Genomic DNA, 25,031 nt, shown 5'->3' on the forward strand with positions numbered 1-25,031 from the left:
CAAGTTCCATAGTGTTTTCCCATCACTACTGCACAATGTCTAGATTATTTCTACTCTTGTATTGCAAGCAATGCTACAATGAATAACTCTGCATTTATACGTGTGCTTGTATATATATATAATTTTGCACGTGTGAGAGTACATTTGCTGAATAAATTCCTAGAAGTGAAATTGCTAGGTCAATGATATGTACCCTTTTCATTTTTAAAGACGATAATTGCCACTCCCCACCTCCCCCCACCACAGCTGCAGGTGTGCCAACTTAATGACCCATCTCCTCACCGAGTGTTCTCATTATTGCCAATCTAAGAGGTAGAAAGTCTCAGAGTAGCTTCGACTTACATGTCTTGTATTAGGAGCAAGAGGGAATTTTTGCATTTAGGAATCATTTGTGTTTCCTTTGTGAACTGTGAGTTTGTATCCTTTGTGATTTTTTTTTCCTGCTGAGTTTGACATTTTTCTTGTTGATTTGTAACTGCACTTTATGTATTAAAGAAGCTAGTTCTCTCCTACATGTTTTTTCTTTAAAGCTTTATTGAGATATGATTCACATACTCTACATTTCCCCTGTGCAAGGTGTACAGTTCAGTGGGTTTTAGCATATTCATAGTTATACAGCCACCAGTACATCCAATTTTAGAAAATTTTCTGTTACTTCCCCAAAGAAACCTTGTATTCATTAACAGTCACTCGCCATCCCCCAGCCACCTCCTCACCCCATCCAGATCCAGGCAACCACTAATCTACTTTCCATCTCTGTAGATTTTTATATTGTAGACATTTCATGTAAGTAGATCATATAATTGTCCTCTTGCGTCTGGCTTCTTTCACTTAGTGTAATGTTTTTAAGGTCCATCCACGTTGCAGTGTGCATCAGGACTTCATTCCTTTTTGGTGCCAAATAATACTCCATTGTACGGTCATGCCATACTTTATTTACTCATTCATCAGAGACATTTGGGTTGGTAATTTGGGGCTACTATGAATAATGCTGCTATGAACATTCATGTATAAGCTGCCTAGTATTTTATATAGTTGAATTCATTGCCCCATTTTTTTGAAAATGAGACATTTCACATAGAAACATGACCACATTGGTCCAGAATTCTTGCTGGCGACTATCAGCTGAGGTTAAGGAGTGGCTGCGCCATCAGACCGACTGAAGGTACCCTCCACACCATCTGTGTCTCGACCAGCCGCGCCCTGCATTTATGTCACCTCCTTGGCACTCACAGCCTTTGCGGTTAAGGCAGGCCCTACACTGTGACTGTCAAAGTGTGGTTCCCGGACTGGCATCACGGCATTGCCTGGGAGCTTGTTAGAAATGCAGAATCTCAGGGCCCACCTTAGAGCTACTGAATCAGAATCTGCATTTTAACAGGAGCCCCAGGGAATGCATACTGTCATTCAGTTTAAGAAGCAGTGGGCTATGAGATGGTCTGTTTGCACAGTCATGTGTCCCTGGGTATTTGCCCATTTCTGAAGTGGTGCAGGAAGGTTAAGAGTGACCTACCATAAGAGACTGTTCTGAGAATTAAACGAGATAATACAAGTAAAGCACTTAGAACAATGCCTGGAACATAAAAGTAAAACAGGAGTGTTAGTTATTTCTATTTACTAATACAGAACAATAGCGGTATGTAGAATCATCATGTCTTCCTTCAATAACCATCTTTCTTGCCCAGGCGCCGTTACCACCACTTGGTGGCAGCCTGCTAGAATTACAGGCAAAACCCTAAAAAGGGACATACGTGCTGAATGTGTAAATCTAAACTTAGAAAGCGACAACAACACTGCCCTGATCTTTTGGGCCCGATGCCTAATGGCTTTTGGATCCTGACTGGCCTTCCTGGCAGCCGTGATGTCCCAGGGAGAGAGTCAGCCCGAGCTCCGAGTCAAGGCTGGCCGTCAGCACTGGTCAGGTCTACGAGAGAGGCTGGTGATGCCAAGGGGCACACTCAGCATGCAGTCAGGGCCGGGGTCCGGTCAGTTTGCAGTAGAGAGGCCACCTGGTGACTCCGAAGGCACTCTGAGTTGTGTCAAGTTAATGGGTGTGCAGTGAGCCCTCCAGCTGTTTCCGGTGGCACGTTGTCTACCTGATGCTGGGAACCTACAACTTCCACAGCCTCCCTTCTCCAGTAATCCTGAAAAAAAGTGCTAGATAAACTCATTCTTCTGGTCCCTGTTTTTAAAGGGGGACGAGGGAGAGGCATGGGGTGCCTCACTGATGAAAGGATCTGAGACTCCTTGATTGAAGTGGGAATGTGGGGGCCATGCCCAGCCAGGCCCACTCCGGGATCTGGTTCTGCAGGCCTCTTGGTTCAGACACCGATGGAACCTGGCACCTGGCTTCATGCAGCTGGGACGAGGGGCAGGGGTCAGGGCATCAGAGGGAGGGCTCAAAGCATCCCAGGGGCACTCAGCCAAGAGAAGGGTGAAGATTGGGGCAGGACTGATGATTCGGTTCCCAAAGGGCCTCTGCTTCAGAAATGAGCAGGAAGGAAAGCCACACAGATTTAAAAAAAAAAAAAAAAGAGTGTGTGCCCCAAATGGAGAAGCAGGTAGATGAGAGAAGAGCAAGGAGGTGAGATGGGAAGCACCCTCACACTGTGGAATTAGAAAACTCGCCATTCTAGAGCTTTCCATCGGGGACTGTGAGCTGCTGGGCAGGGTCCAGAGACAGGTGCTCCAGCCTCCTCCAGGACCAAACATCTTTAGTACACCGTTTGCACACTGAAGTCAGGCCAGGCACTGCGAGGGCCCAGACACCCCACCACACGAGACACGGCTCAGATCCTGGACTTCAGGACCAGATGCCTGGGATCGCATTCCGCCTCTGCCTGTGACTATCTGAGAAACCTTCAGCAGTTACACAGCCTCTCTGTGCCTTGGTTTCTGCAACGAGAAACCCGGGATGATGGCGCAGGGCAAGCCTTCCCAGGGCTTCAAAGGGACGCGATGCATTCGTGCACAGGAAGGTCTTAGGTCCATGGCCGGTCACTGTAAGCGCTCAGTAACCACTAGTGATTTCGGAAGGATTCTCTTCTGGGGCTTGTGCACGGAGAGGGAGCAGGTGTGCGCGAGGTGATGCAGAGGCCACGGCTGAGGCTGGTGGGCATAACTTGTAAGAGGAACATCTCAAAGATGGGAGGAAGGCCTGGGCACCAGCGGTGGGGGCTCACCATCCCTGGGTTGTGGGGGAGGTGGCGAGCAAAAGAATAACATCAGCAGGTGTCTTCACCTTCTGGAATCCTCAGGGAGGGACCAGGAAAGGTAGAGGAAGGCTGTGGAAGCCCTGGGGATGCAGACGGCAGAGGACAAAGGGAGGAGTGAAGAGAACAGACTTATCAAGCACCCCTTGTGTTCTAGGCTTTGTGCTCAGGGCTCCACCACCTGTTAGGCCCCCATTCAACTCTTCCCATTACCCTGTGGGGCAGGGAATATCATCAACCCACTTAATAGATGGTGAGACTGAGGCACAGGGAAGGGAAGGACTTGCCAAAGAGTTTCCAGTATGTGAGGGGCAGGAGGCCGGCCCAGGCAGGCTTCCCCGCGAGGCTGCACTAGGCTCGCCCTCTCTGTCTGTCACTCTTAAGTGTTGAGGGTGAAGTTGAGGCTTCTGCTCAGAAGGAGAAATCCCCCAGACCCCAAGGCTTCCAGCTCAGCCTAGCCCAGTGGCTTTGTCCTCCCGAGGGTCAGAGGGGAGAGCAGGCCCGCAGGGCAGGGGCGGAGAGGCAGTGGATGGGGTCAGGTGGGGGAGGCAGGCCAGCAGGCAGCTCTGGGCAGGGCTCAGCCCCGCCGCTGTTATGCTTACAGACAGGGCAGGGCCAAAGGGAGGAGGAATTTTTGACAGAACAAAGGCTTCTCTACCACCCCCACCACCCTGCCAACACCACTTTCCCCCTGCCTCTCCCCCTAGAAAGGCATAGCCTCTTATAAATGTCAGCTTGAAGCAGACAGTGACTGGACGGCTCTGCAGGGGCCACCACCCGCCTCGGCTGGGAAGGAGGCCAGGCCTGACCAGGCTCTCCTGACCTGGGCCTCTGCCACGTACCCCTCTGGGAAATCACATCTGCCAGGAGCCCAGGCAAAGCTCAATGGGGCTCAGAAACCAGCCCTGGTAGCACAGACAGGCCCTCTGGGGGTGGAAGAAGCAAGGGGACTTGCTCAGGGACACACAGCAAATCACAGACTGAGCTGGGAGGAGGGTCCTCTGACCTCCAGACCAGGGCTAGAATTGCCATGGAGGGCAGCCTGGGAAATGAGACGTGGTGGCTGGCATGGAGATGGCAAGGAGGACTTGTGTCCAGGAGCAGTCAGGGTAAAGCTAGGCGGAGGTGTGGGAGGAGCCATCCAGGCAAACCAGCAGCTTGGGGAGAGATGCAGATGATGCTGACACTATCTGGGCACTTCAGAATGGCTCATTGTTTTCTTCCCAACAGATCATGAGATTTCTTGGTGGTTGGCCAGGAGGTAGTGAGCTCCCTGTTGCTGGGGGTATGCAAGCAGAGGCCGGGTGAACAACTATCAGGGACACTGCTGGGGGACTTTTGCCCGAGTCAGACAGTTGGACCAGGTAACTCTGAAGGCACGTTCAACTATGCAGTCCTAATTCTTGTTGCTGATGAAGGCCAACCAGGCAGGTGTGGCAAGGGGGCACTCTCAGACACTGCTGAGGGTGGGGGTTGAACAAGTACATTTTCTACTGTATTTCTAGAGTACAACTTGGTGGTAAGCTTTCAAACTTCAAAAAAATGCCCATTCCTTTCCCTCAGCAAATCTACTTCTGGGTAACTATCCTAAGGAATAAATACTCTGAGGTGTGGACCACACGGTTGTTCAAGGATGTCTGTCACAGCATTGTTTATGACGGTGAAAAGCTGGAAACAGCTAAACATTCAACACCAATGCCCTGGTCCCCAAAATGGTGTTACACCCATTGGACGAATGACAACAAAGCCATTACAATATTTATGAGGATTTTTAAAAAGGGTTTGGGAAAATGTTTATAAGGATAAGCAATCGAATATAGACTGCTCCCAGAGTAAAACTGTAAAAAGGAAAGGGCCGGCAGGAAATCAGAAGTGTTCAGAGGTTGCCGTCAGAAGACAAGATGCTCTGTTCTAATTAATGAATTGTCGTGAACAAATAGGGATGACTTTGATGGAGAAAATGATGGTTTATCAGCAGACTCCCTGGCCTGCAGGCCCCTCCTGCCCACAAGGGGGCGCCCTGCACTTTCCCAAGGTAGTGGGAACCGGCCAGAGATGGCAGCTCTGTCCATACTTGTCCACTGGGGCCTGGGTGTCAGGCAATGGCAATGGCCAACATCTGGCTGCTGGTTCTGTTGGGCCATGTTTGTGTCCACAGAGCTGCCCTGCCCCCAGCGATGGAGTGGACTTCCCAGCTCCTGAATCCCATTTGCACCCTCAGTTTTGAGGACAGCTGCTAGTATCCACACCTGTCACATGACATCAGAGCCTGGCTAGTCACTCTGCCTGTCAATTTCCCTGCCCCTGCTTCCTGACGTCCCACCAGGAGTGAGTCAGCCTTCAAGGTGAAGCTTGTTTTCCTCTTGGCCCCTTTTAGTCTGAGGCTTTTTTTGCAGCGAGATGACATTGTCACCTTTGGTAGCTTGAGGGAGAGCATCCCAGGGACCCTGGCCCAGGAGCAGGCAGTGAGGTGGGTGCTGAGGAGCTGAGGCTATGCCCTGCACAGCATGACTCCACGCTGGCTCTCTGGAGACAGGGTGTCACCCGTGGGCCCCAGCTGCACCCCTCTGCCTGCCCAGGAGAGCAGCCTGTGCCTGGCCAAGCTCTGGGACACAGTAACAGCCACAATCATTGGGTGTCTCACCAGACCCAGGCCCTCTTTGTACAATCACCTTATGAGCCAAGTATGCGTAGTCCCAGGTTTCAGATGAAAACACTGAGGCACGAACAAGTTAAGTAACTTACCCACAGCTCTACTGACAGCAAGTGGTGGAGTTTAGATTTGAACCCGGGCCGCTGACTCAAGCCCACTCTCTCAATGGTCCTGCCACATGCCGCGATCACACAAAGTGGAGGAACTCACCCAGCCAGGATGGTGAGAAACAGGAAAGAGTTGCAACTGTCATGGGCCCTGGCATGCTGGGTGGCCCTGCTGGTGTCCCTTCCCTTCTCTGGGCATCAGTTTCCCCATCTCCAGCATGAGGGTGGCCCTGACCGCTGGGCAGGCTCACTTTCCTCCCTGAGGCCCACATGACAGCCTGGCAGGCCCAGTCACACGCCCCCCACTCTGCCAGGGAGCGCTACGCCAGCCCAACGTGTGTCCAGCTGACAGGCAATGGCTGGGGCCAGGAGAAGCAGGGAGGAAATAAAGAACAGATGGGCTCCTTGCCGGCTCTGTCCCACCCTGTCTGCGTGTTCTCCCGGCAACCAGGCAGCCAAGGTGGTCTTGGCCTAGAGTCGAGAGAGAAAGAGTCCTGGGTTTGAGATGCCCTTTCCATAGATATAGAAGATATAGAGGCGGCAGGGCCCAGAACCCTGGGCAGCCTTGCTGGCCCTTCCTGGATAGCCCAGGAGGGTTCCGGGGGCCCCTTCTAAAGGCTGGGGCTCCTCCCTGGAGGAGGCAGTGCCCCTCTTCCAGAGCCTCCTCTCTTGAACCTCCCTTCCCGCTGTGTCTCCTCAAGCCTGGACCCATGGGGCTACCCCAGGGGCTGCAGTCAGAGGCCTGGGTTCGAGCCCTGGCTCTTTCAGGCCCAACCTGGAGATTAGGTTTCTTCATCTGGGTGAAGCGAAGTGAAGTGGCTGCCATGGAGAAGCCAGGACACTGACATTTCACAAGCACCTGCTATATGCCAGCCAGTTCCCAACCTGTCACTCCACAGCCCCTCCATTTGACGGGAGAGCAAACTGAGGCCCAGAGAAGTCAAGCAACCAGCTTGGGCAGGGCAGAGTCCCCCAGCTGTGGAGTCAAGACTTGAACTCGATCTGCTAGCACCAAAACAACACTTCTCACCTCCTGCACAGCCTCTCCTGAAATGGTTGCGAGAAAATTCAAGAACAAGTCTGCTCCTAGAACCACGACCCCATCTCTGGCCTCCAACCCGGGCCACCACCGCAATTACTCATTCCTTCAACGAGCATTTATTGAGCACCCACTCTGCACGGGGCTCTGTGGAACATTCCAGGAAAATGGAAATAAACAAGACAGATGAGGAATGCTTTCACAGTCTGGGGACTTCCGAAGGGGTCATCCCTGTGTGACCTTTTCACCAAGCATGGCCCACACCAGTCATGGACGCCCTCACACATTTCAACGCTCTGGAAGAAACACTCTTGGACCCATGTCCTCAGGCAGAGGCCTTTCTTCACCCAGTCCTTCTAGGTGACAGGCATGGGGCCAGTGCGGGACACATGAAATGATCTCTAATCAATGCAACAGACCTATGAAATCAGCACTCTTAACGCTACTGACAGATGAGAAAACTGAGGCTTGGGACAGAGACAGCACTTGCCCAGAGTCACAGAATTAGTAAGCAGTGGGGCCAGGATCCCATCTTAAGCCTGTCAGTGCCCAGACCCAGGCTTCTCTTTCCCCTGTGCTTTACGACACTGCTTAAGGGACCCTCCAAAGACTCCCCACACTCACGTGTCCACACACATGGCCCGGGGAGGCAAGCAGAGGGCTGTCTCAGCCTCTGCAGCCTGGTCCAGGCAGCTGTAGGCTCCACGGAGGCCCCAGAGGAAGCAGGGATCAGAGGGACAGGTGGGCTGGGCCGTGTGGCCTGCAGGCTGCCGGGAGGGAGGAAGGACGCTGCAAGAGGCCCCCCTGGGTTTCCTCCAGAGCCTCAAGGGCCCCGTTGTCCGAGCACAGGCCCCCTCCCCTCCTCTGGGTTCCTGCCGCAGCCCAGCAAGAGCCCAGAAGGCCCAGCCTCCTCGTCCCCCCTCCCACCTCGTTCTCAGCCCAAAGCCACCGCAAAAATGCCATCCTGATTCCACAACACTAGGGTTTGTCAAAGTGCAGGGGAACAATGACGCTTTCACAGTGCCAGGAAAAGGTCTCAGGAAAACCCTGGGGAGGGGGCACGGAGTGGGGGTGCGGAGACAGGGAAAGGGCTGAGATGGAGGGGAGAAGACGAGGCGGGAGGCTGAGAGGCAGGGGCCAGAGGTAGAGGGCAGTCAGGAGTCAGGGGCAGGGAGGGAGGGGTGGGCCGAGAGCCAAGAGAGTGAGAAGCTGGGGAACAGGGGGATGGTGAGTGACAGGCGAGGGGAGGGAGGAGGGAACCGAACCAAAAGGGAAGGAGAAAACAGATACAGGAAGATACAGGAGGGACGCCCCGACAAAGGCCAAGAAGCCCCTCCAGGACCGGGAGGGGTGCAGAGGCCTCAGGCAGCCCACAGGCCTCCAGGCATTGTGCCCCCGGAGCCCAGGCCCGCACAGAAGCCCCTCCTGGCCATAGGAACCCCTCTCTCCGAATCCCAACCCGGGGCCAGGCAATTGGAAGCGCTCTCAGGCAAAACATTTTGGAAAGCAAAGACTTTTTAATCACATGAACAGCCACTCCCTAAGTTATCTGTTTCCTGCTTCTGGCTTTCCTCCATTAGCAAACCGCAAGGCTCCGAGCTCAGGGGCGGGAGGGGAAGGGGGGCCAGTCCAAAGGGGTGGAAAACATCCGAATCAGAGCTATTGCAAAAGCCCTGTTTTCCTCCCCTCCTGTGACTGCGGAGACAGCGATTGCCTGTAAGGGGTGGACGAAGCGGACGGAAGATCTGCAAACACCCTGCGGTCGGCGGGCTGGCTGAGAGCTGGACACTGCTCTGAAAACCATCTGTTCTCCAGAGGAGTTCCCAGGGCCCTGCGCATCCCTGTTTGGGTGGCCCATTTGCCCAGCAAGCCCTTTCTTCTGACTGTGCCCCTCCCCTGCCACTGTCACAACTACTGATCCCCATGGCCCAGCCGGCAGAGCCATCCCCAGGTACTTACTTCAGCTGCCACTTCAGGCGGCAAAACACTCAAGGCTGTCGGGCCCTTCCCCGTCTGGCCCAGCTGACCTCACCGTGGCTGCCACTACTCCCTCCTACCAAACCTAAACTCCAACAGCAACAAAGTCATTTCCTGCAAGTGTTATGCCCCCCTCGGCCCTCCACGCCTTGGCTCTTGCTGTTCCCTGTGCCCCAAACATTTCTCCACCTGGTGAGTGCCCGTGTAGCCTTCAAGGCCGAGCTCCAAGGCCAACCCCTCTGGCTTCCCCCATCCCAGACAGGGTTAACGGCCCTCCTCGAGATGCTCACACCACTCAGAGCCCCAGGCATGAACAGTAGCTGAAGGCCCTCCCACTGCCTCCCCTAGAGAAGGCCCTGGCTCCCCAAACTCCCAGGGGATGTTGCGGTCTGTACCACTCGCTTGGCTGTGGGTCGTGTCCTGCCCTGACCTGGCCTCCAGCATGCCAGGGATGATCCAGCATGCCAGAGATTTCATCCTGAATTTAAAGAACTTTTGAAGACTCCTGTTTCTTCCGTCTTGTTACCCCTAGTCTCTGAGTGTTCTGTGGCCCTGCCTTCCCCATCTCCCACTTCCCTCAGAGCACCCTGGGTGGGGCTCAAATCCTACCGACAGCTGGAGAGGACAGTGGTATGGGCGGTGTCGGAGATGGGTGAGGTGTGTGGGCCAGGGCCGAGGTCACAGAGGCTGGAGGTGGCAAAGCTGGGACTGGCCTGCTCTCAGGACGCCCCTCCCAGGCTGTACTGAGCACTCTGGAGGGCCACCTCAGGCCACCAGCACCAGTTCCACAGACCGTCTGGTCCCTGGCTCTGCATCTGAGGCCATCCCTGGTGAGGCCTGGCTAGACATGACCTGGCTGGATGTGGCTATGACCAGCCCAGCTCCACCTGGCTGTAGGGAGGCTCTGCATTGTCCTGGGGGCAGAGTGACGGGAAGGAAGGTGGTGAGTAAGAGATGGGGGCCTCAGCCTGCAGTGAGGCTTTGAGTGTGAGGGTCACAGCCTTGGGAGGAGGGGACAGGGCAACTTAGCTCAAAATAGCAATGGGGGAAGGGTATGGAGGGTGGCCAAGTGCCAGAAAAGAAATCTGATCTGCCCTGGCCGGTAAAACGCTGAAGTCAGCAGTTCGGGGCCACTCTGGCAGGAGTGGGGCCGGGGCGCCCACGGCTGCCTGGTGAGAAGCTACAGGCTCGACTTCCAGCCCCGGCTCTGTCCTCACATCAATTACTCCTCTATCTGGGCCTCCATCTCCTCATCTGGCCACTGAGGGGTGGAAAGAGAAGCCAGCTGTTCACCTCTGAGAACTTTCATCAGGTGAGTGTTGGAGTTTGAAAAACTTAGGAGATGGTGACAACACAGGCAGGGACCACCCCTGGGGAGCGACCACTGAGTGTCGGTGCTGGCTGTGCACCTGACTTGTAAGTAGCTTCATTGTGACCCTGTTTCCAGGTGAGGGAACAAAGTCCCAGTGAGGTTAAGTCACCTGTCCAAGGTCACAAAGCAAGTAAGTGGCAGGCCAACAACCCCAGTCTTTCTGGCTGTCATCTGATCCCTTCATTGTCGAGTGAGGGCCAGAAGGCTGTGGACCGGTTTCAAAATCGTCTGTGGCAACTGTAATTGGGCAGAGCAGGGGTTAAGAGGCTCCTGGAGGCGGGCCCAGGCATCTGCCAGCTATTACCTTGGTTCCACGGTGTTGGCTGGTGTTGGAAATCAGAGAATGGGCCGTGAGGAGGAGGGTGTATGTGCATGTGAATGCATATGTGTTTGTGTGTGTATGGCTGAGAGGTGTAACCACCTCTCATGGTCACTGCAGGGCAGCAGACCATGGCACAAACCACTCATGTTCTTCCCTTCAGGATGGGGGCCTGGGAGAAGAGCTGCCTTATGTGACTTTAAGGGGTCACAGGGAGGAAGCAAGTCTGCCATTTACCACCCCCACAGCCCAGGCTGCAGCTGACCTTGCTTTTTCACGCAGGAGCAGGAAAGTTTGCAAAACCGTCCCTTCCCCTCTGTCTCCAAGAACAAGACTGCTCAGCACAGCATGCTCTGCAGGAGCTGGGAGGATGGAGCCATGCTGTACCACCCCAGATGTTCCATCCTTCCTGGGCCCCTGGTGCCCGACCGTCAAACCCTCACAGCTCCTGCTATGTGCAGTATTACCTCTACACTATAACCCCTACAGATGAGGAATCCAAGGCACAGAGAAGTAGGGAGATTTACCTGAGGTCACACAGCCAGGAAGTAGCAGCTGGGATCTAAACCCAAGCCTGGCTGATTGCCACAGCCCCACTGGCCTCTCACATGGTCTCCAGCTCTGAATTTCTGGGGTGTCCCCCCCTTGTCTGTGGGCAGCCCCACATGACAAGAAGCCTGCTTAGGCCCTAAGAAGGGAGAGGAGCAGGTAGGTACCCATCACAGGAGGGGGGCTGGCTGACGGTACTCATTCTTACCTCACCTCTGAACACCAGTCCTACTAACTGGTGTACATTGTCTCCCAACAAAATCCAGTGGAAGCCACACTTCCCCTTGGAAGTCTTCCTTGACTGCTCCTTCCTGCAGGAACCGCTCTGGTCTCTGCCCTCTCTGTGCCCATCTTGTGCTCTCTGTGCCCAGACACAGGCGGCACCAGGGCCCCCTCCACGCCAGTGAGGGGAAGCAGTGTGCGCTTGCCATGCGGCCTGTGCAAACGGCTTGTTACGCAGGGGTTCTCAGCCAGCTCCTTTAAAGAGCTGATGGTGGCATGAGCCAGGCAGGTGAGGGAGCTGCCCTCATGGAGCGTCTGTTCCAGAAGAGTGCTGGTGTAGGGGCCGGGCTGACCAGGCTGTGTGCTGTCTGTCTCATTTCATCAGCACAGTAACCCCACCACACACAGTGGTAGGAATCGGGATCTGTTTTCCTTACCCGGAAACCAAGGCTCACGTCCAAAGCCACAGAGCTGGGAAGTCCGAATTCCACCTTTCCAAATCCAGATGCCCAAGATGCCCAAGCTATTAATTCTAGGGCACAGGTTTTTACTCACACTGGCAGCAACTGTCAGTGTGGGCCTCGCTATCTCACAGGTTGCCTGTCCTGTCCCTAGAGTTTTGGAACCAATAGGCCCGGGGTGGGCCTGAGGATCTGTGTCTCTGCAAGGTCCCAGGCGATGCTGCTGCTGATGCCCAGGGACCCGCTTTGGGAACCACTGCTTCAAATGATAACTGATAACAGTCTGCTAACAGAGGAGCATCAGTCAGATACTGCCCTTTCCACACGGCCTCCTTCCAACGTGTCCATTCTACAGCCTGGGAATGGAGGCACAGAGAAGGCAAGTCAGTAGCTCGAGCCGTACAGGAAGTTCGGGTCAGAGTCTAGATGCAGAGCAGTGAGGCTGCTAGGCTTAGCCAGACAACAGCCCAAGGTGAGGAGAGGGGCCATCTCTTTAAAAGTGGGACTGGTGGTGGCGGAGGTGGTGGCAGGGTGTGAGGGGAGGGCTGGCATGGCCCTCCTGGCCCGGCTCTCCTGGCCCAGCCCCAAACCTGTGACTCCTCGGCATCTGGAAACCATCACAAGAAACAATGAAGGGAACAAGGGGCCTGGCGGCTCGGAGGGCTCCGGCCCCCGACTGTTCAAGAAAGCAAAGGAACTGGGGCCCTGCAGCCATCTCCCACCCCCACCTCCACCACCACTGTTTGCTTTGGCCCTGGCACGCACAGCTCCCACGGGGCCCAGCTGTCAGGAAAAGTCAGCCCCTGAACCACAGACGTGGGGGCCGGTGGCCAGGTTGGGTGCCCAGAAGCCAGGCCAGAAGTCAGGAGACCCCAGCCAGCTGGGCTTCCCTGCTCAGCGAGCAAGACTCCTGCATTGCTCAACTCAAACTTTAAAGGTAGATGTTTCTTTTTTTTTTTTTTTAACTGTTTTATTTTTATACAGTTTTTAAAGGTTACCTTCCATTTACAGCTACTGTAAAATATTGGCTCTATCCCCCATGTCATACAGTACATCCTTGAGCCCGTCTCACACACAGTAGTTTGCATCTCCCCCTCCTCAACTCCTGTATTCCTCCCCGACCCTGCCGTAACCACTATTTTGTTCTCTGTATCTGTGAGTCCACTTCTTTTATGTTATAGTCACTAGTTTGCTGTAGTTTTTAAATTCCACATATAAGCGATATCATACAGTACTTGTCTTTCTCTGTCTGACTTATTTCACTAAGCATAATGCCCTCCAAATCCATCCATGTTGCTGCAGATGGCAAAATTCTGTCCTTTTTATGGCTGAGTAATATTCCGTTGGGTATATACACCACATCTTCTTTATTCATTCATCTATTGATGGACACTTAAGTTGCTTTCATATTTTTTTTTTAAACAAAGTTTTTTGTTTGGTAAAATCTGCCTTGCCATAGCCATGGGATTGGGGAGACAGGCATATATGGCTCATGTTGGCATTCCAGGCCTTGGTGATCCCTAAAGATCCTTCTGCTGCAAATACTCCACGAGTAGACAGCACACAGGCTGAAGAAGAAGCAGACGGAGGTGGAGTCTGGCATGGGCCCTGGCTTGTCATAGGGCAGAAGCCCCTGCTTCCTTCTACTTTCGAGCCTGCAACAGGTGCCAGTCCTGCCCCACCTGTGCTACATGGCCGTGTGACCCTGGCTGCAGAAACACTTTAGACTTGTGACTCCACTCCCAGGAAGCCCTCCTGATCAGCCTTCCTGGCGAGCATCCCACCGGCCCCCTGTGGACCTCCTGTACTTTGTACGTCTCTGTAGGAAGCAATGAGGTTGTCTCACTTAGTTTGTGGGTCTGTTGCCTCTTCTCCAGCCCCTCCCCAGGAACAGAGACCATGTAGGATTCCTCTCTGATCCCCAGGCTCAGCATGGGTACAGAGCAGGGAGCCTCCAGGGCGGAGGTAAAGGACAAAGTGACCATTTTGGACATTACTATCATCCTGAAATAAGTCGCTGGAGGAGAAAGTCAGGATGCATTGGGGAGGCGTGGGGAGGGGGGCGGGCAGCAGGCTGGTGACTTCCTGGACAAGCATGCCGGCGATGTTCCTGGTCCTCAGTGTGGCTATTGTCCCTGCTCGTCCAGAGAGCGGACTCAATAGGGCCTCTGTCCCTCCTCGGGGAGGCCGGCCGGCTCAGTGGCGTCCCACCCGGGCAGCTGGGAGGCAAGAACCGACACTTCCTGTCCCTGCTGTGAGTGTTCCGAGGGGCAGGGAGAGGGGAGGGGGACCCTCAAGACAAGCGCCCATCTATGTCCCCTAGAGGAGGGCTGCCCAGATGGGGGAGGAGGCGGGAGAAGGGAAGCTGCACCCAGGATACGCGCACCCCTGCGCCTCAGCACCTCGCCCCCAACCAGCTCTCCCTCTGAGCTGGAGCTGTCAGGAGAGCCACTCTGGCCCTCCTGCTCATCCTCGAGCAAGCCAAGCACATCCCCAGGGCCTTTGCTCTCACTGTTCCCTCAGCCAGAGTGCCCTTCCTCCAGATCTCCCCATCATTTGTTCCCTGCTTCATCCGTCTCTATTCAAGTTGCTACTGCCTCAGAGAGGCTGTCCCAAACAACCTGGTCTGAGCATGACCTAACACACAGCGCATCCATCTGTATCTATTTCTTTACTGTAGGTCATCCCATGGAACCAGCACTGTATTCCTGCCATGTCTTTCCTGTTCACTATGGACTGTCCCCAGTGCCTGGAGCAGCACCTGGCACACAGTAGGTGCTCCATAAATATACACTGAATGAACAGATAAAAGTAACACACTTGAACATAGACCTACACGTGGAGCGATGTGCTCGGAAGGGCAGAGCCCTGCGTTCTGGGAGCACATGACCAAACTGGGGAGGAGGCCACAGGAAGTGCAGGAAGAGCCAGCTGACGATAAAGTGGAGAAGCACCCGCGTGGACAGGCAGCTTGTGCAAAGGGCTGTGATGGCAGGAAGCGTGGGGGGCTTAAGGCTTAGAGGCCAGCGGAGGCCAGACCCCACTGGGCCCTGGGACTACACTGCCCAGTGGGATTTTAGTGCAGGAGTGTGGAGCCAGGGAAGGGTTTAAATTAGGGGTGGGGGGGAGGGTATAGCTCAGTGGTAGAGCACATGCTTAGCATGCCCAAGATCCTGGATTCAGTCCCCAGCACCTCCATGAAGTACACACACACACACACACACACACACATCTAGTTACCACCCCCCCAAAAAATAAAAGAATTAAAAGTAAAAAAAAATTTTTTTTAGTCAGAGGTGGCAAGGCTAACCTGGTATTTCAAGAAGGTCTCTGGCTGGGTAGAGAGGATGGATTGAATGCAAAGCAGGGATTAGACTTGAGGACACAAGCTAGGGGGCTGCAGCCACATGGTGGGGTGTCTGGGGAGGGGTGGCAAAGAGGAGAAAGGTGGAGGGACTCCAGACAGGAGGTATGATCACAAGGTCTTGGGTTAGCCCTGGGGGAGGGAGAGCTGGGGGTCAAGAATGCCTCTGAGGTGTCTGGCCTCAATGAGCCCGCCTGGTTGTGGGGTTGGGCCAGGGTCCCCCTTTGTTGGTGACAGCCCTGGCTCTGATTGGGAGAGGGCTGGGAAGGGGGAGGTGATGGCATGCCCTGCGGCTGGCAGTGATGGATGGAAGGAGGGCAGGCCATCACTGGGCAGCAGGCGGCAGTGATGGATGGAGCAGCCTCGTGATAACAATCGGCCCAGCTCCTTCCCAGAGGCCTGCCCTCAGGAGTCAGGAGTCACCTACAAACCTGTCACCCGAGCCTGCACACGCTGTCCCCTGGGGCAGAATCCACCCCAGAACCGATCTGGAGGTGGGGTCAGATGCCCTAGCATGGTGCTGCAATTACACACACACACACACACACACACACACACACACACACTCACTCCCCTGCAGGTGAGCTAAAGGCTCTCATTGCAGGAAGGGCCATGCTAGAAATGGCCAGGCCGTGAGTGCTCAGGCCCAAGGCTCTCCCACAGAGTCCGAGTTGTCTCCTAGGCCCCAGAACAATTCTACAAAGCCCAGAAGGAAGAATCGATAGAAGAGACGTTGAGTCTAAAGAGGGAGGAAACTCAGGGGGAAGGGGAAAAAGCTGGAGTTGGAGGGAAAGGCACTCTGGGTGCTCTGTGGTCCAGCCACGTGGCGTGCAGAGCAGGTGAGGACCAGGATCTCCAGACGAGGGGACCCCCAGCATCCCAAAGTATGCGAGGGGCAGGACAGAGCTTAGACATCCCGGATCCAAGTCCAGTGCTAGGGAAAAGGCTAAAGCCAATGCGGAGAGGGGGCCCTTCCAGACAGCTCTCCCAGCACCTTCTCAGCCCCAGGGACCCGCTCATTCTCCCTGAGAGGGTCTCTGGACCCCAGAGGACTGCCACGCCACCTGACACAGGACACGTCCAGGAGGGCACATCTTCCTCCCCAGGGGTGGTACCAGGGCAGTACTCAGTCCAGGGACCCAAGGCAAGCTCCCTGAAGCCCACTGTCCCCCGTCCCAGGAACCCCACATGTGCCTTGGGTCTTGGGCCGTCTCTCACACCCTGTCTCACTCCCAGCAACCCAGAAGGTCAGAAACGCAGGAGTGGAAGGAATGATGTAGAAGACTGGGGTGTGGAAGCCGTGAAGCAAAGCCTCCTTATTCTGCCCAGAAAGGGGCACTGAACTTGGGCCCTGAACTGGGCCCTGGGCAGATACGTGTCTGCAGACATGCAGGTGCGCACAGAGCACCCAAAAGAATGATGCGCACAGGTGTTTCTCTGAGGCACACACCTCAAGGGGAGCTGCCATCTCCATTTTAAGTCAACTAACATGGAAACAGGCGGTCAAGAGAACAGCAGTGGCTCCTTAAACATGCCTGGGACCCAAGGGAGGCAGCTTCACCAAGCTTCCTGCCAACCTGGCGGCTCCCTGGGGCAGCAGCAGAGCCCCTGTGTGAGCGTATGCACTGCATACTGGAGAGGCGTGTACGTGCAGTGCGCACACTCGGAGCTCCGTGCAGGTGGGCCGTGCACACGGCTGCACAGAGCCCCCTGCTCTGCACCCATCTCCACCAGCAGCGGGGGGCTACAGGCAGGTCCATGCCTGGGCAGCACAGGCAGCTCCGGATTTCTCAAAACCATCAAAATAACTGCATGGAAAACTGGGAGAATCACGCTGAAGAAACTAAAAACAGCAACCACTCATCTCCCCTGGAAAATGTCTTTCTAGTCCCTGCCCACTGTCTCTCCCATGACCCCGCATCCTCTCAGCCAGTCAAGTGCCAAGTGCAAAGAGCTCTGCTGTGCAGTTCTGAGACCTGGGTTCGAATCCCGACTCTACCATTACTGGCAGCAAGAGCTGAGGGAAGTTTCTAAACCTCCCTGAGCCTCAGTTTCCCATTGCTCAAGTGGGAATAATAATACCTATTAGGTGGGGAGTTGAGATTTCATGAGCTGAATGCACAGTACTCAGCACAAAGTTGGAACTCAGTAAATGGTAGCCCTCATCACCCTGATCATCATCATACGGACACTTGTCTAAAATGCCACACGGTCAAGGCCTTTATACTCTTTCCCCACTGTCTTGATGATTTTCTGGAAACACAGGAAAGTCTCAGAAATCCAAAATTTCACCCTCTCACTTAATATCAATAAACCCACGCGGTCTCCCTCAATGACCATGAGTTGCTGGTCAGAGCCAGGCCCTGCTGAGTCTGAGGAGCTGGCGGTGGGGAGGTTGGATTCTGCCCCTTCCCAGCATGTCAGGTTTTCCCACATAGGATCTCATGTGATCCTCACAGTAACTGGGAGTTACAATCCACCAGCCCCAGCATGGAAAGGCCCAGAAAGAAGAAGAGACTTCCTCAAGGTCACAAAGTGCATGAGTGGCAGGGCCCCACTCGACACTTGACTGTTCCGAGGTTCCTTCCCCTCTGCCTCCTGGTCTCTAAGCCTACCGTGTGGTCCCATGGGGCAGGGGTAGCCGCTCCTGGGCCTCGTGAAATCCACCAGGCTACAGGTTGTGAATATGGAATCCTGAGTGGCAGGACTGGTCCTTGTCACCTCAGTGGGACCCAAAAGTTGACCAGGTACTATAGAAGGTTCATGAGTCTATGTAAAAAGCAAGGCCAGAGAAAGACTGGCCAGAAGACACATGATGTAGCTGGACCCTTAGGAGTCCTGGGTTCGGGCACCAGGTCTACCAGGAAATCATTCCCTCTTTCTGGGCCTCAGTTTTCCCATCTGGAACTGGGGTGTGTAAGTTTAGAGGAGATGCTTTGGGTGCAACCAACTGTAATGTCTGAGCTCAAACTGACCCTCTGGGAACTGTGAGATGGGGTCAAGGCACTGAGTACGTAAACCATGCTGCTACACATCTAACCCACAGCGCTTCCTGCTGCGACGCCAAACACTGTCCTGATCCTTGCTCCACCTTCTGCTCCTCCGTTGATAGTGATGAAGCAAGAGCCAGAGCAGAGAGAGTGCTGAGGGGTCCCTGCTCTCCCCACCCCCACTCATCCCCCAAGAGAGGCCATCCAGGCCAAGCAGGGGAGGGGGCACGCGTTCAAGCTTACACAATCACCACCTTGTCTGAGGGAGACAAAAGCCAGGCTCTGGGCCTTGGCGGCCAACTGCCCGGCTGGAATGACAGATCACAGAGCTGCTGAATTTAGAATTTCAAAAACTAGCAGTACCATAATAGCTTAGATTCTCAAGAAGCTCTAAAATTCAGAATAATAATGTGTTAGAATCATAGATGGGGAGACTCTTCCTTTCAAAGGACAAGAATTAACGGCATGCTGAGACAGTAAAACGCACAAGAGTTCAGAATCTCAAGATTTAGATGTGGAATCATTATAGGAATCTCAGACTCAAATTCAGAACAGCCAAGTGTCAGAATCATCCAGGGTGGGAAGCCGTGTTTTCCAAAGTAATAAAAGCCGGTCATCACACGATCTAAGAGATCTGAGGTTGAGCATCATACAGCATTGGAAGCAGGAACTCCTGGAATTTCTAAGGACCTCAGAAGGGCAAAGATGGTTTTGCTCACCTGCAGGGGCCCTCCTCCCCACCTGCCTGAGCTCCACTTCAGACCTGGGCAAAGGTGTGTCAGAATTACCCGGAGAGCTGAGACCAAGCCCACAGCCAGGCCGACCCTGGATCTACTGAATCGGAATGTCCAGCGGCAAACTAAAAAAAATCCCCCAGGTGATTCTACTGTGAAGCCCCAGTTGAGAAGCACTGATCAGGTAAACTTCTCTGCTATGTTACCAGTGGGGAAACAGAGAATGCAAGTAGCTGGCCCAGGACACACAGAGGTGGTCCCTGGCCTCTACAACAAGGTCAGGCCCTCAGGCCATGCTCTACCTCCACTGTGACCTTTCTGGATCCAGGGACCCTGTCCCCAACTCACTGTGTCTGCCTCAGAGTCTCCCTGCTCCAGGGGTGTCCCCAGTGGTCTTGGGGACCAAACACGGCCAGAATGGAGACTGTTCGGCTCACAAAACCAGCCCCTCCCTTCCCCTCACCCTCATGCTGAAGTCCTGCAGGTGGTTTCGGTGGGGAGGGATGGAGGAGTCCTGTGGAGGTCAGCAAGGTCAGTCCACAGCCTCCAGGGAGGCCTGTAATGAAGGAAGGCCCCAGGCATGGGGAGTCAGAGGCCAGGGGTCCCCCCTATCATTAGCTTGCTGAATGGCCTTAGATACGTCACTTGGCCTAAGTCAAAATGGTCTCAGCACTAGACAGGGAACCTCTGGGAAGCCCTCCTGGGTTCATCTCCTGACCTCACACAACACAGCCACACATTTAAGGGAATGCAAGCCCCTCAGGGTCCTTTGCTGGACTGTTCCCAATTAGCAAGTTCTTTCTTATGTCTAACCTGAAATACTCCAGCTGCAGTGTTAGTGCTTTGCCCCCTGGCATGAAGATGGAGTCTATCTGGGCACAAATGCCCTTTACCTGCTCAGAGGAAATCCCCAGCCTTCCTGAGGATGCCCTTCCAGCAGAGGGGGTGCCCCCTCCCCCGCCCCATTGCAGGTCTGGCCGGCCTTGCTGACTGCGGTAGGAGCTGACCTCCCAAACAGCTGACGGAGGGGGCACTCCACAGTCAGAGCCTCTGCCTGATCCCAGTTTTAATCAGATGTGCTAACAGCTCTCCAGCAGCCTAACAGGGCAGGGGTCTTGCAGGGCCAGAGCGTTTCCTCCAATGAGATGGGAATTTCCAACCAAGAACCCCTACCAAGCTATGGAAAGAAGGCCCAAAAGGCAGTTCTCTGGGGAAGTGGGAGCCAGATAGTCCTTAGACCCATGTTGCCCAAATTTGAACACGCCCACATGCCACCTGGGAGCCTGTGAAAATGCCAAAACGGATTCAGCAGGTGTGGGTTAGGGCCCAAGTTTCTGCATTTCTGATAAGCTCCTGATGCTGCTGCTGCTGCTGCTGCTGCTGGTCCATGGACCACACTTTGAGAAGCAAGACTTTAGATGTTCATGAAAAAAATCTTATTCCTCAGAAGCCCTGACTTTTGTTCAGCTTGGCTTGCAATTCATTTCCAGCTCTGTTAGCTCGTGAGATCCACACAGCAGCCCCGAGGGGCAGCCAGGAGGCATATCTCTGGGTCCACTGTACAGAAGGGTGCAGCAAGGGCACGGGGCTTGTTCAAGGTCACCCACCTGGTGGCTGCAGTGCCTCCTCTAAGCTCCTATATGGTTGGTCAGAACTACACACACCATGGCAATGAGTGGCCTGACCCAGTGCCTCCTTGTCCTGCCTTCTACGTAACTGCGTGGGCCTGGAGGTCGAGGCCAGCTCCTGTGCCCTGAGGCTTCCTGGGGGTACCCAGGGGGCCCTCACTGAACTGTGCTGGCTACTGATCCAACTCCCAGCGGCCTCAGTTGGTAGACCAGAGGGTTTGGAATGAGCCAGACCATAGAGCCAGGCTTGTTGGGCTTAAATCCACGCTCTGCCCTTGGCTCCTGTGTGATGCTGGGAGAATCCCTCAACATCTCTGAGGACTGAGATAATATGCCAGGACTCAGCACAGTACCTGGGTGCACAGTATCGAAGCAGCACTCACCATGTGCCAGGCACTGTGCTAGTGATTTCATGGACTGCCTGCCCACCCCTCTGACCCCACCCCAGATCATAGTCAAAAGAGAAGACAAAAATACTAAGCTGGTTGTGCGAGAGTCCTTCGGGAACACAGAGGAGGGAGGGACCGGTGGATGGGAGTGCTCAGAAGGCATGCTTGAGGAGACGACCATGGTCCTGTTTAAGCTTCATGCTCCCCAGCAAGGAGCAGGGGAGCTGGGGATTCTGTCAGCTTTTATCCCTTGTCATCATGATCACTGACTTGGGGACACCCCCTCTTCATCATCTCCTCAACCTGTGGGATGACAGATACTCAGCTCTGGCACAAAGCCTCCCTCCCTGGCCAGAGCCCCGGAAGCTCAGGGATGTAAGGCAGGGAGAAAGCCAGTGGAACACGCTCTCCTGCAGCCTGATTTCTGCCTCGGCCAGAGCACAGCAGGTGCCTTGGCGTGTCCTGCTGGATGGGTCCGTTCTGCTGGGCAGAGAGGGCCAGTGGGAAAGGCTGGGTCCTGGGGTCAGACAGACTTGGCCTGATGCTAATCAGCTCTGGGACCAAGGGCAAGTTGCTTAACCTCTCTGCGCTACTTTGTTACAAGATAAAAGGAAGGAAGGGAGGGAACGAAGCGAGAGAAGAAGGTAGGCAGATGGACAGCAGACATGGCCCAGGCTCAAGTGAGCATCCAATGAGATAATGAGATGGAGGCACTTCTCAGGCCAGGCCTGAGGGAGGGCACGTTTCTCCGGGTTCCCCACCAGACTCCGCAGGAGTTCCTTCCCTGAATCTGCTGCTGCCCGATTTCTCGACAGCCCAAACCTTAGACACGGGGTGTGGTGAGGGCAGGGTGGCTGAGGGGAAGGAAGCCCAGATCTTAAATGCAAGTCAGATTGATGGTACTAAGTCCTGGAACCCAGAGGCTGGGCCACCTCTCACCCCATACAAAGCCATGGGGTGCAGGCTCCATCCTGGGGGGCCACCCTAGACACGGTTGGAAGAGAAACCACTGCCATCAAAATGTGCTTCCGAGACCCTCAGCAGACTGAGCCGGGAGCCATGGCAATCCCCAGGCTCACACCCACCCCAGAAGCCCACATACTCTCACTCGTTCACTTCTAGTCATTTCAGCAAACGTTCTGTGAACACCTGTTGTATGCAAGACCTGTGCTTGGCTGCTCACTGGGTGGTGAGGCAAACAGTACAACTTTATAGGTTTCAAAATAGGTTTGCCTGCCCAAGTTTCTGGATCTCACAGAAGCCCTGACTGATGGCTTCATGGCTGACCCCAGTTCATGCACTCAGGGCGCCTGAAGGCTCACAAACATGGTCGAATTGGCCAAAGTTGAGTGGCTACGGAGCCATGGGCTTGGGATAAGAGCTCCAGTCTTCTGACCCCAAAGCCTGTGCCCTCTCTCCAGCCAAGCAGACACAGACCCTCCCTGCGATGGGCCCCGGGGAGTGAGAGAGAGGGCTGTGTGAGGATGGGCCCCAGGCGAGGCAGGGCTCAGCCAGACAGGGGCCACAGGGGGTTGCTCCACGGGAGAGGGCACATTTGAGCTGGGCTTGGAAGAGAAGATGGAGCAAACGACAGTGAACGACCAGCTGAGAGTGCAGCACAGACACAGCCCTGGGGGGTGAGAGGCTCAGCAGAACGCAAATGGCAAACAGCTGGGACTGCCTCCTGGAGCCCAGGCTGGAGCCACACTCCAGGACTGAAGCAGGGCGGAGCAGAGCAGAGCCAACAATGAGGGGGCGTCCCCCGTCCTCCAGGGATAAGCTGGGGAGGCCTGACAGGTGAGAAGCCACTGAAGGCCTTAGAACCAGGTCCCAGGGTGGGGGTGCCAGTCCAGGGAAGTGGGCTCAAGCTGGGCTCTGAAAGGGGAGCAGGAAGGAAGAGGTGAAGGAAAGGCACTGCAGGCCAGGGGCACGGCCTGAGCAGATTCACAGAGGCTGGGGGGGCCCCAGTGTGCGTTGTGCACCTGTGTGTGTGGTTGAGCAGCTTTGCTGGGGCGGGGCAAGGAAAGAAAGAGGAGGCCTCAGGGCCTGTGGCATCCCAGGCTGCCTCTCGTCCACCTCACACCAACCCTGAGAAGCCAGGCTAGTGAGCCTCCCTTTACCGATGAGACAGATAAGGCTCAGGGAGGCCCAGCAACCTAACACGTAACCAGAGCTGCCATTTACTGAGCGCTTGTGGGATGCCAAGCACCGTATCAGCTGCCTTGCCCACACATTTCCCACAAATACCCTGCAAGTGGGTGAGCCCATTTCACAGATGCCTGGGTAAAGTTGTGCAACCCACACAAAGACACAGCTGAGGAAGGGCAGGAGTGAGTTCTGAGCCCAGGTCAGTGAAACTTGGCTGCCCTGCACTCTCCTGTCCTCGCTGAGGCTGAGAGGAGCAAGGGATGACCCAGCCAGAATCTACCAGAGGGTCTGAAGAGCCACCCTGAGTTATTCCAAGAGGAAAACAAGCTGGGCGAGGGGCGCAGGCCAAGAGCCTGACACACAGGAGGCCATGGACAGATGAAGAATTAATAAGTAAGTGAGTGAGTGAATGGGGTCCTTCCAGCATTCAAAGGAGCGCAGTTCCTTTGAGTTTGGAGGAAAGGGGAAATCAGAGAAGACTGCCGGGAGGAGGTGACACTGGGAAGCTATTCAGCCCAAGGATATAATTGCTCTGCTCCAGTCCTCCATCCTCTAGGCCTTGCAGGTGGTTAAAGGATCAGGGACAGGTTCTGGTTCCCAGGCTCTGCCAACATCCCTGATCCTTAGGGCCCAGGGACAGGATTGAGAAGGTGAGACCAACTGACAGGGCGAGATTCCTGGAGCCCTGAGTCACCATCCATGGTCCACTTAAAAGAAGAACTGGCACCTGAGGATGTGAAACTGGCTCTCTCAGACTCTTTCCTGCCAGGCTTGGGGCAGCAGGAAGGATGTAAAAGTGGCTGCACTGTGAGTCCCCACGCCCTGTCACTCCATTCCCCCTACAGCTGCTCCCACTTGTCTATGCCAGCACAAGTACTTGGTGGGTCCATCGCTCTACCTGGCCAGAGGGGAGCTGACAGCCACAGGTGGCACTGGGTACCTTTCAGCCGTGGCCCATTGCCCCTCCTCCCAGAGCACCCACTCTGGGCAGAGTGGAGCCCCCGGGACCCAGTCCTTGACTTCTCATCCCTCAAGCCAACCTTCATGCCCCAAAGTCATCAGAGCCTGCCCTGGCCTCCCTCCCAAGGCTCCTGAGAAAGCCCTGCCTCATCCCATGGCAGCCCATCCCAGAGGCAGCCCGCCCTCTGGAGTGAGGGTGGATGTGAGGCCAGAGCCCCCTCTGATGACCCCACAGTGCTTCCCTAAACCGCTGGAACTTCTCAAACCAATTTGGAACAGCTGAGCTGAGGCATAATGATAATGACCATCATTAACACAGTCACAACCGCTAACACTTACAGCACATACAAGGTGCCTAGCTCTCCATTAAGCACTTCAGATAAAATAACTCATTTATTTTCACAACATCCCATGAGCTAGGTTTTTATTATCTTCACTTTACAGGAGGAAACTGAGGCCTAGAGACATTTAATTGATACTCCCATAGGCACACAGCTAGTATGAGGCAGTGTTGGGGGTTGAACCCAGACAGGCTGGCTTAAAGCCTGTGCTTGGAACCACCCTGCCACAAGAAGAGGGCCTTGGAAGGGGCTGGGGGAAAGACACGAGGCCGCAACACGGGGCTGCGGGGGGACCACCCAAAATCAGCACACCACCAAACAGCAGGCACTACACCATCCACACCAAACCCATCCCAGCTAACATTCTCCAAGCACTCATGACATCCCAGGATCTGTGCCAGTGCTGGACTGTCACAGCCCAGGCCCCAGGACTCGGAGGAAGCCCCTGCAATGATACCTGCTACGTGCAGTGCAGGCCACCCGTCCTGGGCCCAGTCCTTCCTCACTGGAGTCACATAACGATGCTGTTTGTCCTCCCCTCCTTCCTTCTTCTCTGTCCCCTCCCT

At 54.8% G+C, this 25,031-nt stretch overlaps 1 protein-coding gene across 1 annotated transcript in view; it reads right to left on the reverse strand.

Annotated features, from left to right (window-relative positions):
* Positions 1-25,031, reverse strand: part of ZCCHC24 (zinc finger CCHC-type containing 24) — a 58,908-nt gene that overhangs the window by 12,805 nt on the left and 21,072 nt on the right.

Source organism: Camelus ferus, chromosome 11 (assembly GCF_009834535.1).
Source record: "Camelus ferus isolate YT-003-E chromosome 11, BCGSAC_Cfer_1.0, whole genome shotgun sequence".
NCBI classification, from domain to species: Eukaryota; Metazoa; Chordata; class Mammalia; order Artiodactyla; family Camelidae; genus Camelus; species Camelus ferus.